The sequence below is a fragment of the Passer domesticus genome, chromosome 18 (assembly GCF_036417665.1).
Source record: "Passer domesticus isolate bPasDom1 chromosome 18, bPasDom1.hap1, whole genome shotgun sequence".
Classification (NCBI taxonomy): Eukaryota; Metazoa; Chordata; class Aves; order Passeriformes; family Passeridae; genus Passer; species Passer domesticus.
Genome location: NC_087491.1, coordinates 11369047 through 11385293, shown reverse-complemented (window position 1 = coordinate 11385293; position 16247 = coordinate 11369047). Strand labels below are relative to the sequence as shown.

The 16247-nt window shown below is 49.5% G+C and overlaps 1 protein-coding gene across 8 annotated transcripts in view; it reads right to left on the bottom strand.

Moving 5' to 3' along the window:
• DAB2IP (DAB2 interacting protein) overlaps nucleotides 1-16247 on the bottom strand; it is a 159903-nt gene that overhangs the window by 53984 nt on the left and 89672 nt on the right. Inside the window, exon 1 of one of the 8 annotated variants that reach the window (XM_064394037.1) lies at nucleotides 12838-12977. The exons of the other annotated variants lie outside the window; for them this stretch is intronic. The gene's annotated coding sequence lies outside the window, so the exon portion shown is untranslated. Of the gene's footprint in view, nucleotides 1-12837; nucleotides 12978-16247 lie in introns of those variants that run through there. 8 annotated transcript variants of the gene reach the window in all.

Here is a 16247-nt window from a genome sequence, read left to right as displayed (position 1 = left end):
ATCCACCTTGTGACACCCGAGGGGTCCTCTCAGAGCCCTCAGCCTTCCAAGGAAGAGCCAAGTCCATCCCTTGGCTCCCAGAGGCCGGAGGGCCCTGCAGGGTCCCTGCTTCCAGCACAGTGACGTTCCTGCCCTCAATCACATCCACACAAACTGTTTCTCAGAGATGATCCCAGCTTGCTGCAAACACGAAAACAAGTTTGGAAACACTGGGAACACTGGACTCCATTAAAAAGAAGTGATCCATGCCAAGGCTGAGAGAACAGGAATGTGACCCAGCGGGACAGCCTTGGCTTGCAAATGGCTCGTGGACAAAGCTCGCTCTCTCCCTTGCTTTTCACCACTGCCAAGCAATGCCTCACTCCCTTTATTCTGGCAAGTGCCTTCAGTAAAATGTACAAGAATTTCTCTCCATGGAGGGAATTTTAGAGGAGAAAATGGAAAACGGTGCTGGGTGACCAGCTGGAGTTCAGCAAGGTGCTGGAACAAAGACCTGCAAGGCTGCTATGGATGGCAGAACACCCAGCCCAGGACTGCAGGATGCTGCAATACCTGTGCCACACTTGGAATGGAATTTTAATTATAAATAGAGACCATAGACATGGCCCAGATCCTCACTCACTGCCTGGTGTCCTCAACACGCTTTGAAAAAAAGCCACTAAAATCAGACTGCTAAAAACACCAGTTCCTTTAGTAATTACTATAAAATACTTTCAGGCAGTTTTTAAAGGCATTAGTGAGATAAAATGAAGAAAAGAAATACTGCTGTTAAAGGTATGTTAACCATTCCCCTTATCATCCAGCCACTTTATTTTAATGAGGTTTGTTTTACTTCTGCTATTTGCTTTGTCACACGGCGCAAGTCTCTGAGCATTTCTGGGTGAGATAAATGACTTTGGAGCAGGTGGGGCTGGCAGAGCTGTGGCCTGCTGGATGCCAGCCAGGCTGGGCACGCTGTTGTCACTCATGCCCTGTGTCACAGTGGGCAGGCAGAGCCTCTGCTCCCATCCCAGCACAGCTCTGAGGGCTGCAGAGGAGAGAGCCTCACGCCGATGGCACGAGTGGGAGCACAGCTACAGGAGCTTTATTTATGGGGATATTAAATATGCAACAATCATTCCCCAACATCAGAGTAATAAACATCGCTGCTCCATCTGATCTGGAATCAGCAAGCATGCTTCTCACATTCACAGGGAGAGACAAAATGCTGAATTATTTATGCTTTGACTATGAACAAATATAGAGAAAATAAGTGAGTTTGGTACAATGCAGCAGAGCAGATTCAGGGCAGATTATTGTACATCTTTCAATCAAAACAGACTCTTTCATTACTCTAAACAATTGTTTCTCCTCCAAAAAAAGCGAGTTAAGGAAGTCTAATTAAGGGATACAGCAATTCCACAGGAAGGCAGGGCTGACTGACTTCCCAGCACACGGGAAGATCCATTTAGTTGGTAGGAGCAAACTCCTTCTAAACCAAAAGAATTCCATGTGGTCACCAAGTACCAAAGCAGCAAACACAAAATTGGGCATTCTGCCTCATATTTGCACTTCTCATCATGAGCCACGCTGTGCCAGGCTTCTGTGGGAAGCAGAGGAGCTCTCTGAACGTGGAGTGTGTGGCTGTGCTGAGCCTCAGCCCTGCCACAGAGGGATTTTAAGTGTCCCAGGAAGCTCTGTCATTAAATGAATGAAAGGAGGATACTCCAGAGCTGCACAGACACCTTCCTACTTTCCATATAAATGCAGGATCAGTGTTACACCTTCCACTGCCCTGAGACCTGCAGCCAGAATTAGCTGATGTTTGCCATGCCCTGCTGACATTTCAAGCTTGGCAGGAATAAAAATCCACAGCAAAGTGGTGCAACTGCAGGAGGAATGACAAGAATTCTGGGACAGGAATGCCCTCAGAGCCTGATTTTCAGCAGCCACATCAAGCCCTTTGCTACCCACATGTGTGTGCATGTGATAGGGAAGGGGATGAGATGGGGAAGAGGGGATGAGAGCTGTCCTTCAATTTCTCAACAGTTCCTTAACTTAAATCCTTCATTCTGAGCATAAGTACTAAATCAGGCTCAAGGAAGGAAAAACTTAATTAATCAGAGGTAGCCAAGTTCAAAGGGCGCCTGGGGTCAGCTTTATTACTCTCCTTCACTTTGGAGGTACAGGGTTTATGGATAATCCCTGTCTGCTGCAGAATGACAGCTATGTGGTGCTGAGTATTATTTCCTGGCAGGAACTAAATTTGAAGGTCTCCTTTCCTTCCACTCATCTTTTAAAGTTTAATATTGTCACTGAGACATAACTGAGGGCCATAAATAGCACAAGGGTTTAAAATGCCATGCCCAGCCTGCTGACACCTGGTGCCAGCTCCACTCCTGCCTGGCAGACTCCCCTCACCAAGGCTTTTGATCCCAGTCAAACTGGGAATTACTGGGGATGAGAAAGGGCTGTGTGGTGCCCTGAGGTACCAGGCCAAGCAAGCCCTCTATCATCTGCTTGCTGAGCACCTCCACATCCACAACTGCTGCTCAGTGCAGGGAACTGCATCATCGGAAAAACCACTTGATTATCTCCATAACAAACACTTGATTTTCTCCATGCATGGAATCGCTCCAGAATTTAACCAATACCAAGAGCCATCCATTACCTGATTAAACACCAGCAGTGACAGCACCATCAAAAGCAGAATCAGATGTTTGTGGAGCACCCCCTTGGCAGAACCAGTCTGCAGAGCTGCCCACACACTCTGCACCAGCCCCTGGGCTCAGGGACCTGATCCTGCCCTGATCCTGCCCCCAGTGCTGGGAGTGAGCAGCCAGACTTTCCCCTTGGGATGGAACAGCCCAGCTCCTGTGTGTGGGGCAGGGGGCACAGGGTTCTGTGCCCTGCAGCCCATTCCCCAGCCAGGGAAGGAGGATTCTCCCACAGCACACTCAGAACTGGATTTTTCCTTATTGCCAACCAGCTGGCAGCAGGCTGGGGGGGTTATTTTGTCAGACCTGGACAGGTTTGGTTATGGATCATCAGTTGACTCGGGACAGAGAGCCCTGCTCCATCAGCCCCAGCAGGAGCAGGGGGATGGAAGGAGCTGGGCCCTGGCCAGCCTGGGCAGGTGCAGGAGCTCCCCAAGGGCTCCCTCAGTGCCCTGTGCCAGGGACCAGCAACTTGCAGGGAAGCATTTGTTGAGCCTGGGATGGGGAGTTCTACCCCATGCCTAAATAGTAAAGCCAGCATTTAGTTCCTTCATCTCCACACGAAGTATCTCATTTCAATTTAATTTCACAGTTGTAATGGATTTTTCAAAAATATTCAAGAACATATTTACTTTCCAACATCTTATTTCCTTTCACATTTGAAAAAACTTTCTATCTAATCCCTCAAGTCATCCTACAGTCTGAATAATTTCAGGTTTTTAATCAATAGCTGTCAGACTTGTCAAATTACTTTAGGGACCACAAAGCAATTTTTAAACATTCATAAACCCTCGTAGAACAGTTAAGTGCACTGAATTTTAAAAGAAAGAGGAACTGAATAACACTGATCAAATAGGATTATATTCTGGCAAATTATAAATTAGTTTTTTTATGAATCTTCTCACAGCTACTTATCTAGTGTCAGGCTTCTTCTACTGCAGGAAGAAGTGACTGTTCACCTCTAGAGAAAGAAGCCTTTTCTCTCCTGTCTCCAAGCCTCCCTAGCAGGAACAGGGTGCAGCACCTTTTTTGTTGTCTTTTTTAAAAGCAACATCATTACCCAGCAGCTCCCCAGGGGTTCTCTCCACCATCCTCCTGCCTGGGCCAGAGATGGCCAAGCTGCTGCTCCCAAGCTCTGCAAATGCATCTTGGCTCCTGGCATCCTTCCCAACACAGTCTTTGCTTCCCAGTGTGCTTCTGGCATGTGCATCTGTCTGACACGTCAGTCTAGAAATGAGGGTCGCCAAAAGTTCTCAATTTGTTGGACATCTGTACCAAAGCACAGCTTGAACCTTTTATGGGGCTGATTTTGCACATTGCATTAGGCAAACTCCGAGGTGACTGGGGGAGCCTGTGCTGCTGTTGCCTGTGCTGTGCTTGCTCTGGGAGGAGAGATCAGGAACATCTGAAGAAGTCAAACATGTTTCTCCAGAAATGACTTTACACACCACAGTCCCACGTCACCACTTCAGCATCTTTCCTAAATTTGAGGGATGTGGCCTGAATAGGGAGGAAAAAAGGAGCTTCATAGCTACATGAGAATGCTGGAAGTCCTCCAGGAAAAAGTGCAGCTCAGATCAAAGAGGAGCTGAAGGATGGTGAGAAGAAAGGAACGTTTGGTGAGAAGAAAGGAACGCCTGGCTGGCCACGTTGGGCTGGCCACATGCAAACAAACAAGCCCAAACCCTCCATCCTCCTCCTTCCAGCTGAAGCAACTCCTCTGTTGCCTCAGAACCTCCCCAGACCCAGCTGCCCTGCTCCTGTCCCCGTGGGAGGCTGTGTCCCCCTGGCAGCACCCCTGCTCAGTGGGAAGGGCTGGAGAGTCCTCTCTGTGGCACTGGATCCACCAGGACAGCAGGGACATTCCTGTCCCCTGGCTGCTGAGCCAGGATGGGCAGGACAGGGCTTTCCTGGGGGGATCACTGCTCAGGCAGGGCTGAGGGAGCAGCACACAGGCAGGACAGGGGGTGCTGAGTGCTGGGACTTGTCCTGTCTGCTGCTGCAAGAGCCAGGGCCCAGGCCCCTCTGGAATGCTCTACATTTTCCTGTGCCTTGTTTCAGCACTGTTTGTCTCTCTGCCCTTTCCCAGTGCTCTTCACACAGATTTGTGGCTGGTCAGCTCTGTCAGCCCTGCTCCCACCCCCTGCATCAAACAATTAAACACCCACCCAGCTCCCTGCATCTGCTGGGGATGTCCTTTGCCAGAGATGTGCAATTTTGTCTGCAAAGCCCCTACATACCAAACAATGGCTCCTTTTAACCTCTGCACTGGTTTCTGGTTTCCAGAAAGACATCTCCATCAGCTCAGCACTGAGAGCAGCAGGGGAGCCCCATCCCTCCATGGTGCAGCTGCCGCCTGCCCAGGCACAACTGCCCTGGAGCTGGAGATCAGCAAACACACATTTCTGACATCCAGCTGACCTAGTTTGGACAGTGGTTCTGTGTCTAAAGCATTGCTGTGGGAGCTGAAGCTGTCCCAGCTTTGGGAAGCCTGGTTGCTGGAGCCCAGGTGGCCAACATCTGCTCCAGCTGCTGCCTCAGCCTGCAGCCAGGCCTGGGGCTCCTCCACGCCCAGGGCCCCGAGGGGCTGGGAGAGGGCACTGCAGGAACTGCTTGGAGCTCAGTCCAGCCAGAAATGTGCCAGCTCTGGCTGATTCATCTCTGTAGTTCAAGTTGAAGACGCAAAATTTTTTCTCAATGAGAAAATCTCGGCAAGTTCTGAGGTTTTTGAGGCTCGCTTTGCTTTTCTCAGCGAGGTGCTTAGTGGGTTTGTCAAGCTTGACATCACAGACATCAAAAATGTGATATTCTCATTCAGTTTTCTCTATATTTAGCTTGTTTTCCTGTATTTAGCTGATTGCTGTTTGCCCAGTGAAGCAGAAACCCAAACCTCAGAGCACTGTGATCAACAATTTGATCTCAAGACCTAAAAAAACCAGTAAATAATAATAAATCTAAATAAACAGGAGCAGGACACTGAGCAGATGAGTTCAGTAAATGATGAAGCAAACTTCTTTCAACTGAAATGATTAATCCCCCTGAATTACATTTGATAAGGATTCAAGCATGTCATTACTTTGCATTAGTAATAATAATAATAATAATAAAATCCAAGTACGTTTTGTTGTGAGACACCCTGATCAGGGATTTGTTAGAGAACACTTAATTTCAGGGCAGTTTCATTAAATGTAAAAATTAAACTGAATACAAGAGGCTGTGATTTGTGGGAGGAAAAGTAACTGGGAAAAAGAGGCACTTATAGGATCTAAAAAGAGATAAACACCCTAAAAGAAGCACTGAAGAACAAATTGTCATGTTCAGAGAGAGAAACCAGCCTGGAGCCCCCCAGGACAAAAACCTGAGAGAAGCCAACTGAATAAAATACCACCAGACAAGGGGGGGAAGCTCCAGAGATGGAGTAAGAAAGTTGGAACAATTACTCCGAACATGATTTTAAGTTGTGGTCAGTGTCCTCAGTCTGGTTCCCCATCCCCTGGGTGCATTCCCTTCCCCAGAGGCAATCCAGAGGCAGCAGGGAGGGGAGGCAGGAGCTGGCCTTGGCACCACGCTGGGGTCCCTGCTCCCCCACCTCTCCTGGGGTGCCCTCCTGCAGCTCCTGCAGAATGTTTGTTTTCCAAGAGCTTGTCCTGTATTTGTGAAGCATTTCACAAACTCCATCAGTGCCTCAGGGAGCTGAGCCTTGGTCTGCACGGACTGGGAGCTGGGAACGGCTCAGGAACTGGCTGGAATGGTTCAGATCCTGCATGTGGAGGGGTGGGAGCTGGTCCAAGGTGGGTGGGAAGAGAAAAATGATCAAACGGAAAAGCTTGGATCTCTCGGAATACATCGGGTTTCTCTTAAGCCAGGCTGTATCTTCTCTTTCCAGAACATCTCCCTCCCACCTGCCAATGCGGTTTTTAACTTTTTAAATAGTTGGTGCCGCTTCCAAAATGTGTCTGCAACACTTCCAAAACTGATAGTTTCCCTAATAAGAAAAATAAATTCCTTCCTGACTGAATGCCATCATTAAAAACCCTTCAGTGTCGTGCTGGCCTCCTGCTGTCCCCAAGAGCCGTTCAGGGTGTACCTGCCTTCTTGAGGCGCCTGTCAGAGCCCAGCTGTGGGCCTGGCACTAAAGGGATGCCCACCCAGCTGGGCACTGGTGCTGCTGGACAGAAACACCCCCTGCTTTCAGATGCCTGGGTGCTTTTCACAGCTGAGGAGCTCAGGCAGCAGCCAGGCTGCAGCTGCGTCGGGAGAGAAAAGGGAAAACGCCGAAAGTCTCGTGCCTGTCGTGGTCTGTGGCAGGATGCTCTGAACAGAGATCAACTGCCCACACACACAAATTAATACCACTTTAAACCCCACTGAAATGCTCAGTGCTGCAGGAAGATTTCCAGGCAGAAAAGTGGAGGAAGTGTCACATGAAGGGGTGAACCATGTGGACAGGCCTGCTGAGGAAACAATTCCAGCCTGAGAGTGGTACTGGGACAGGGCTGGGAACTCCAACACCATGGGAGTTATCCTGTGTTACACCTCATTCCTCTCATCAAAACAATAAACCTGGTTCAGCACTACAGTTCCATAGGAATACTGGCAGATCTGGCCTTAATACCCAGGTTTCTAATTAACACCAACTTTAGTGTCTGTGTGAGCCAAGAGGTCTCTGGGGTCCTTGATCAGGGAATAACTCTGGCCTGGATTGGTGCAGCTGTGCAGAGGGGGCTCAGGGCTCCAAGAGTTTGGTTCCAAAGCACTTTTAGGGCATCTTCCCATGGCACAGAGGGCACTCACAGGGCTCCTACTGATCCATGAGGCTGCCAGGTCAGGGTAGGGACTGGAGCATCTTTTCCAACCAGCTCCTGACAAAGCAGGAGGAAGAAACAGAGATGGAAAATACCCTGAGGTTGTAAGATTTTTTTTTTTAAGTTCCATTGAGAAATTATTCCTGGGATTTGATTTGTTGCCATTCCCATTGGCATTTCTGGGAAATTGTCTTTTTATAAATAAAATATATTTTAAAGTAAAATATCTTGCTTCTAGGTTTTCTGGTGCAACCCAGTGAAGAACACTGCATAATATCGTTGTAGAAAATAAAGCTCAATTATCTAATAGGCCTTGGATCTGTGCTGCAATTGTAGCAATGGGATGGGTGCCCCAAGCAACAGGAACTGTGCAAATATAGAAAGTGAGCAAAGCCACAGAGATTCACCATTTCAAACAAAAACTGCTGCAGTCATCCAGTCACTCAGCTCTGCAGCTGTGGGATGGAATATGGTCTGGAGCTGCTGCCTGCTAGAGAGCCTAAAATCAGACAATCCAGAATGGTTTGGGTTGGGAGGGACATTAAAGCTCAATCCACACCTTCCACTATCCCAGGGTGCCCCAACCTGGCCTTGGACACTTCCAGAGATCCAGGGGCACTCACAGCTGCTCTGGGCATCCTGTGCCAGGGCCTGCCCACCCTCACAGGGAGAAATTTCTGCTGTTTCTGCTTTCACTTTGAGCCAATTACTCCTTATCCTGTGACTACACTTCCTGATAACGAGTCACTCTTTGATGCTAGGAGGACTTATACAAGAGCAATTAGAGAATATTATCTATATGTGTTAGATGTTGCTGTTCCAAGAGCCTTTTCCTGTGAGCTGCTGGGAGGCCTGGCTGGCTTTGAGGCCTTTGGCAAGATTCTCCTCTGTCCTTTCCCTCCTGTTCTCTGCTCAGCATCCCAGAATAAGCTCCAACACCTCAGCAGGAAGGCAATCTTGTTAACAGAGGGAGAACACAGCTCCTGACCCTCGAAGGCAGGCAGGCAGGGCCCTGAAACTTTGGATTTATTCTTCTTGCTGATGTCGGTTGCTTAGCTACAAATATTCTCAATGCTCATAGAGGCCTCTCTCCATTAGTCCTCACCGCAAGGTTTTAAGTCCAGCCACAGTTTATTTTTCTTGAAACCTAGGCGATGAAATTTCTCCATCTGAGCTGGAGAATGCCCTGCTCCCTGTGCAGAGCCTGACAACTGCTGTTAGCACGAGCAGGAGCACAGGAGATGTCACCCTCCAGCATCGAAGATGGGCAACAGAGCCCGGCTCTGATGTAAGAGCACGCTTAAAAAAGGAAACAGAAAGGGAAGAAAAAAGTGAGAGCCAAGATTGATGAACCAAACCGAGCCTGCAGCTCAACCAGAGCTGCTGGCAGCTCGTCCTGTGGAGCCCTTCTGAGGCAATGCCTTGAGATGTGATGGGTCTGCTCAGCATCTGCTCCCAGCAGCCCGGGGCTCCCGGGCTAAACCAGCCGTGGGCAAATCGGGCTGGATGGGATCAGCTGGTCCAAGCCTGGCACAACATCCCCACACATGATGCTGTCCCCACAGAGCTCCCTCTCCCCAGCCCGACGTGTGTCCCTCACTGCCTGAGGAGCTGCTGGCTGTCCCAGCTCTCCCAGGCTGCTGGAAGGGGGAGCATTCCCTACCCTGAGGAGCACCAGCTCCATCCCACCCTGCACTGCCTCTGTGTGAGGGACAGGAAAAGGCCATCAACAGGTGACATGAGTCACTGGGAAATGATGGTCTGGTCTCAGGCAGGGAGAAATAAAATTACTGTGGAAACAATCACCTCGCAGAGCTGCCCGGTGGAGAACAAAGGGAGTTGGTCTGGGTAGGAACCTGGGGACAATGGTGGCACCAGCTGTGGGGACAGGGCAGGCAACAGAACTCAAATGTGGGCTTTTTCCTGCCTGCTGAAATTAGAGAACAATGAGCAGAACCTCTGTGGTAGGAAAGGGAAGCAGCTCAGCAGGAACACACAGCTCTGGCACCCAAGTGCTTCCAGCAGGCCAGCAGCACCCAGCTCCTCCCAGCCCAAACTGGAATTCTGCAATCCCAAAATGACTGGATAGGAAGGAACAGACAAGCACACAGAACTGTGAGTGCTGTCATATTCTGATGACTAAAAGCTGGAACACTTGAACAGTGAAAAGCACTTTTGGGCTCACAGTGCCTTATGTTGGGTGAGCAGGTAACAGAGGAACACACTGGGAGTCAAGGGTCTCTTTATCAAACTAATTTTTTTTTAACAAACAACCTTGCAATGATGCCAAGAGAGAGCAGAAAGCTCCCAGTCAGCACTGCTCTGCAATCAGCGATTAATTTGTTGCCCAATGCTTTGCTTGCTGCCCATGACAGAGCTCATAAATCCTCATTTTTATTGATGTCCTGGCCGAGGGGGCATGCTGCAAAGGGCTGGCTTGTGCTGCAGGTGTCCTGGGCAATCACCTTGCAGGATATGACAAACTGCTTAGAGGCTTTTGTGAAGCCTTTTAATCATTTTACCAGTCTGATTCTTGTTTTTATTGTCTTTGCTGTAAATCCATGGCAGCAGCTCAATTTGCATCCTGCTCTTTCTGGGAAATGGAGGGTGAGACCCTCCCATGGCAGCAGGGCAGAGGTGTCACCTCTCAGTGCCACAGCCCCAGCACAACACAGAGCACCTCCAGTGCCACCAGCAAGGTCCCAGTGGAACTGGGGCCACTCTGCCCTCCCCACTCCTGGCTGCTGGTGTTACCACGGTGGAGGGGATGACAGGAAGCAAATGGTGCCTGTTTGAAAAAAGACAGAAATTTCCTATATGGTGAAGAGGAACCAGTGCTGGGAGAAGGGAGACTCTATTGGAAAAAGTTTTCAGCCATCAAAGTCTACTGGACCAGTCTTTAGAAGTATTGAAGTCTGGGTTTTAACAAGTCTTAAAATCTGGGTCTGCAGCACCTAAAATTGTGACTGAACAGAGCAGTGCCTTTACATGATGGTATCCCAGGTGATACAACTCCAAGTTCTGTGAATGTCTCCTCTCAACACAAGTGACAATTGTATCTTATTAAATCTGTCATCAAATTGCAGGTCTCTGAAACGGTGCAAGTCAAAGAGAAGCAAAGCAGGGGGGTGTTTCTGCACAATACCCAGTGGAGCTGAGGGAGCCTTTTACATAAGAAAGGTGTTATTTCTGCCACTTTGAGCAGAAGGAAACTCAGGGAATTACTGAGTGCTTTCTCATCCCACTCACGATCTTCCCAGCTTCCCCGGTGCACTCCAGGGCAGCCTGGTGTGGGCTGGGACAGCAGCAGGCACGGGCTGAGGCTCAGGGAGGTGGAGCTCCACGCACTGGGGTCACTGCAGGGAACAGAGGCTCTCCTGAGGAACAGGGGCTCCCCTTTGTCTCCCATCTCCCTGTGCCAACACTGGCACTCCAAGGCCACAGGAGGTGGCTCAGCCTCACCAGAGGCTCTGTTGTCTTCTCAAGCCCCACAGCAGCTCTCTTCTCTGAGCTCCAGTCCTGCCCAGGGACACCTCCCACTAATTGCTGTGCAGTGGGAAGGAGGATGGTGCCAGGAGGTGCAAACATCCTGCAAGGTCACACGTGCTGCTGGCTGGGCCTCTCCAAAGATCATCCACACCCAGCCCTGCTCCATCAGTCCTGAAGTCATGGCTGGGAATCAAGAGGAAGCAAGGAGAGTCCTATCAGCTTACCTCTGAGCATTAACACAACCATTAATTACCACTTGCTCATTAGGCTACAGCTTAATGAGGACCAAGAGAGATGGGGCCATGACCTTTCCTCCCTCCCTGCACACTCCTTTCCTTACAGCCATGCTCTGAGCCACAGTCCCTGGTCCTGCCTGGGGTAGATGCTCAGTGTCACTGCTGGGACAACTCATCAGCTGTGAGCAGCTCCCAAATCTGAATGAGGCTTAAAGCAAGCATTCCCTGCTGTCGTTATATGTAGGTGTTCCTAGTGCAGGTATCACAGAATCCCAGAACACTTTGGGTTGGAAGGGACCTTAAAGTTCATGTTGTTTCAAACCCTTGTCACAGGCAGGGAACCTTTCACTAGACCAGGCTGCTCATATTGTTATAAATATGCTTTGTTTTTAAGCTTGGCTGGGATTATTATTTGCTGCATTTATTGGCCAGTGCACGGCTGTGAGGGCTAAGAGGGATTCCACTGCTGTTTAAGGTACTGTGATACTGACCACCCTGCAACTTTGGGGAAAAAGGAGATGGGAGGGAAGAAATGTGTCTGAAGCCTAATGAGGACACAAGCCCTTGCCAGATTTTAATTTGAAATACTTTCTTTCTTTTCAACCATATCCTTTTCCGCTGGGCTCTGCAAAGAGCAGAGCTGGACAATCGTACAGGAAGCTGGGAGAGACTAACAATGGAGGAGGAGTGGAGAGGGGAGTGGAACCAGCCTGTCTCCTTGTACTCAAAATGAAACATGATAAAGAAACAAATTGCATAAAGGATGACTAACAAAGACAGCTTTAAAAATCGTTTCAGGGTTAGTCTTCTCAGGTTGACAGCAGGAAAGGACGTTCGGTTTCACGCATTACGTAAGTTTTAGTCCATCTCCCTTTCAAGTTCTCTGTCTGCTCCTACCACAAATCCAGCCACCCACACCCTCTGAGACCGCCTGCAGACCCCCAGGCACGGCCACTTCTTTCTTTACAATCACACAGATCTTTTACAACGGCTTGGGAAAAATCTCTGCATTCTGCCTGGCCCCTCAGCTCCCCATGGATGGGAGGGAATTGCTCGCCTGGTGTCCGTGCTCCCAATGCACCGAATCCCTTCTGCAGGAGCAGCAGGACCCAGAGCAAAGCCCTTCCCAGCAAACCCTGGCACCAGGTGACTCCTGCGTGCTCCTCTCTCCCGCGATGCCCGAGGCAGCGCCGCACGGCTCCGTGGCAGTGATGGAACACAGAGGTTGGCTCCAGGCACAGCTGCCCGACCCCCACAGGAAACAGCACAAACATCTGCACCACCGAGCTGCCTGGCAGAGCTCCGCTCCGGCACTCCAGCCTTTGGAAATCCAGCACACTGCAAGCTGCCGTAGCCCCAGCACTCCCCACCAGCTGAAACAACGGGCTGGGAAGTCTGTTTGCTCCATATCTGCTCCCTGTCCCTTCTGAAAATGCAGTATATCAATTCAAATGATTGTAAAGGTCCAGCTTTTCCAATATGGATCATCCAGTTCCAGAGCAAGCTCCCAAAGGCGCAGGGAGCACTGTGTCATTGCAGTGCCATTGCACTTGGGCAGATCCTGGTGAACCACCGAAGAGAAAGGTAAGTGGAAAACGACCAGGCACTTACCCAAGCCTCCACGGGACAGGGAAATAAGATCAGGACAGAAGAATAAGATCAGGACAGAAAAGCAGTGCTGAGGTTCCCAGGAAAGTCAGCTGCTCCGGGAGCAGAGCGAGTCCATCCCCCGGCTCCCTCCCCCGGCCGGCTCTGCCCGGTTTGGATCCAGCTGCTCTGGAACCGCTCGCAGACTCCGGGACGGAGAGACTTCCTCTGCAGCTGATAGTGGGGTTATGAAAGTAAACTGACTATTGCCCTTTGTGAGAGGAGGAGGGGGCTGGGAAGCTCGGCCCCTTCCCTTCCTTTGTAATTCAAACCCTTCCTCGAGGCTCAGTGTTTTGGAGGAGAGGCATCTGCTCCAGCCCCGTCCCGCTCACACCGGCCCGGGAGGGGAGCCAGGCTCGCAGACTGCGCTCGGAGTTTACATGACAAAGCAGCTCGTTCCTAATTAAACTTCATCCAGCACCTTTCTGTCTCATACATAATTAGCGCAGAACAACAAACATAGAGGTAAGAAGGGAGAGTTTGAGCGCGGGCTGCTCTGTCTGCACCTCTGATTAATTTTAAGATTTCCTCTTTATTTATGCAGTAACTATCTCCCATCACTTCCAAAACATTCCGTATCCACCATCCCTGCTGGGGGCACTTGGCCTGACACCACTCCAAAGACTGGGCAGGGCTGGGAGGAGGGCTGGGAGGATGGATTCGAGCAGGGATGGCAGGAGGGATGGAGCAGGGATGGAGGAGGGATGAAAACAGGGATGGAGCAGGGATGGGAGCAGGGATGGACACAGGGAAGCAGCAGGGATGGAGCAGGGATGGAGCAGGGATGGAGGAGGGATGGAGCAGGGATGGAGCAGGGATGGAGGAGGGATGGAGCAGGGATGGAGCAGGGATGGAGCAGGGATGGGAGCAGGGATGGACACAGGGAAGCAGCAGGGATGGAGGAGGGATGGAGCAGGGATGGAGCAGGGATGGAGCAGGGATGGAGCAGGGATGGAAACAGGGATGGAGGAGGGATGGAGCAGGGATGGAGCAGGGATGGAGCAGGGATGGGAGCAGGGATGGAGCAGGGATGGAGCAGGGATGGAGCAGGGATGGGAGCAGGGATGGGAGCAGGGATGGACACAGGGAAGCAGCAGGGATGGAGGAGGGATGGGAACGGGGATGGAGGAGGGATGATGGCTGTGTCAGAGGAGACATTCCTGAGCCCTCCCTGACACAGCACTGCTCCCGAAGCCTGTCAGTGCTTCCCTAGACAACTGCACCAGGATGGGGCAGCTCTGATCTTTATTATCTTTATTACTCCCTGAAAGCAGTCAATCTTTAAATTTAAAATCAGACTATAACTGCTGTCAGCTTAGCTCACAGCCTCCTTCTATTGGTATTTACAAGTTACATTTTAAATTGTAAAGAAGTCCAGGCACACGGGAGTTTGTCCACAAACCAGACAGACGGGAGTTAAAGCACATTCTCCTCAAATCTGCCTGAAATCTAAACTTTTATTATTAGCCATCCCCAGTGTGACAATAAACTCTAGTCCCTGACAGCAACATATGGATCTCATCTCCACTGTAGTCCAATATTACAATAATCCACAGTGACCTGGTAAACAGGCTCAATCCAACAGATTTTACTTCACCCTGTCAATGAGAAAGTTCTGGTATATGACAGAAATAAAAGAAAAAAACCTGGAATATTTTGTTTCGTTTCCCACAACCCCCTACGACTCCCAAATATGTGTGTCTGTATTGTTCTAAGACACAAGGAGCTTGTTTTTCTTCTAATTACACTGGTTTGAAGTAATTATTCTCATGTATTCTCCATGTACATGAGCATATCAAAATAGGAATTGACCCAGTATCAAATATTCCCTGTTTTAGGAATTATTCCAGCTGCTTGTACCACTGAAGGTCCATGAGAGCCTGGGAGAATGTATCCACATGCAGGCTTATCTCTTCATTTCAGACCATTCATCATCCCTTGCCTGGAAGCAACAGTTAATTTCCAACAACTCAGTGTCAAGATGGCAGTTTAAATCCTCTTGAGGATTGCCCCAGGAGAAGATTTTGTCCCAGTTCTTTTGCAGCCACTGTAGAGTCAGCCTCTTTTGATGTCACTCAGTTTTAGAGTGTGATAGAAATAAAGAAAGAGTGAAGATCTGCTGGTGACCATCCCAACCCCAGGAAGGATCATCTCTCCAGAGCCTTCTCTTGGGATTTCAGTAGGGACAGAAATTAAGAGTCAGAATGGTTTGGGTTGGAAGGGACCTTAAAGACCACCCATGTCCCTCCCTCCTGCCATGCTCAGGGACACCTCCCACTACCCAGAAAGGGAAAATACAGCCTGCCAGAAAATGCTGCATGGCATGGAGAGCATTTCCTGGGGTTACCCTTTTCTCTGGATATAGATTAGCACAACTCTTGCATGAAGTAGGAGATACTTTCAACTTAGAGTGGAGGAGAAGGACCTGAGCCAACACCAACAGACTGGACCTTTCTGAAAAGGCCACATCCCAAGCAGACCTGTCCCCAGACCTCCCAAACAGCAACCCCAATAAAACCCCCAGGAAGAACCCACAGAGCAGAGTCTTGACATCCCCTTCTCCCTTTTTCTGTCTCTCACATTTCTTTGGATTCAGCTTTATCTTTGTAAGGACTCTCAGCACGTTTTACTGGTGTCAGTGCCCCTTTTACCAAGGACAATCTGCATGGAACATTTTGGAAAGCAATGATTTAAGAAGCTGCAGGCAGCATGGCAGAGTGGCTGACGAGCCATCTCTGGAAATCAGAAGGTGTCTAAAGAGGGTGTTTACAAGCAGAACGCTGCTAAAAGTCTGCCTTGGTTGCAGATAACAAGGCTGAGACAATGACAGATTTCCTTCCCCTGGCAGCCAAGAGCAGCTCCCCGTGATTGCCTCGCCGTGTTTATCCAGGATGCTGGGAGAGAGCAGGCACCAAATATGCAATTAATTGGCAGTTTGCAAGAGCATATTGCCTAAAGATAAACAGAGTGGGTGATCGTGTCGTATGGAAAACGGCTGAGTGCTGCAGATGTAGTGTTGACCCAGTTTAAAAAAAAAAGAAGTTTTTTTTGTTCTCTTGGAAAATAAATGTACTGAAATGAATACTTTCTTTCTTTTTGCGTGGTCCCTCTGGTCTTTGAATATTTTGTGTACGTAAGCCATTCCAGGTTCTTTCTTAATCTGGAAGTACATAGTAAATTATGAATTAGCTGAAAAGTTTTCCTGCTGACATCAGAGGAGCAGGAGGGACACTGTGACACAGAGTTAATGGCCTTCACTCTTCCCAGAGCGGGTTTTGTGAGCAGGGGAAGACACGACTGGATCTAAGTGGGAATCAGGTGATGTGGAAAGGAACAGAACTGCCCAGGTCAGTGGATGTGGAGATCAGGTACAG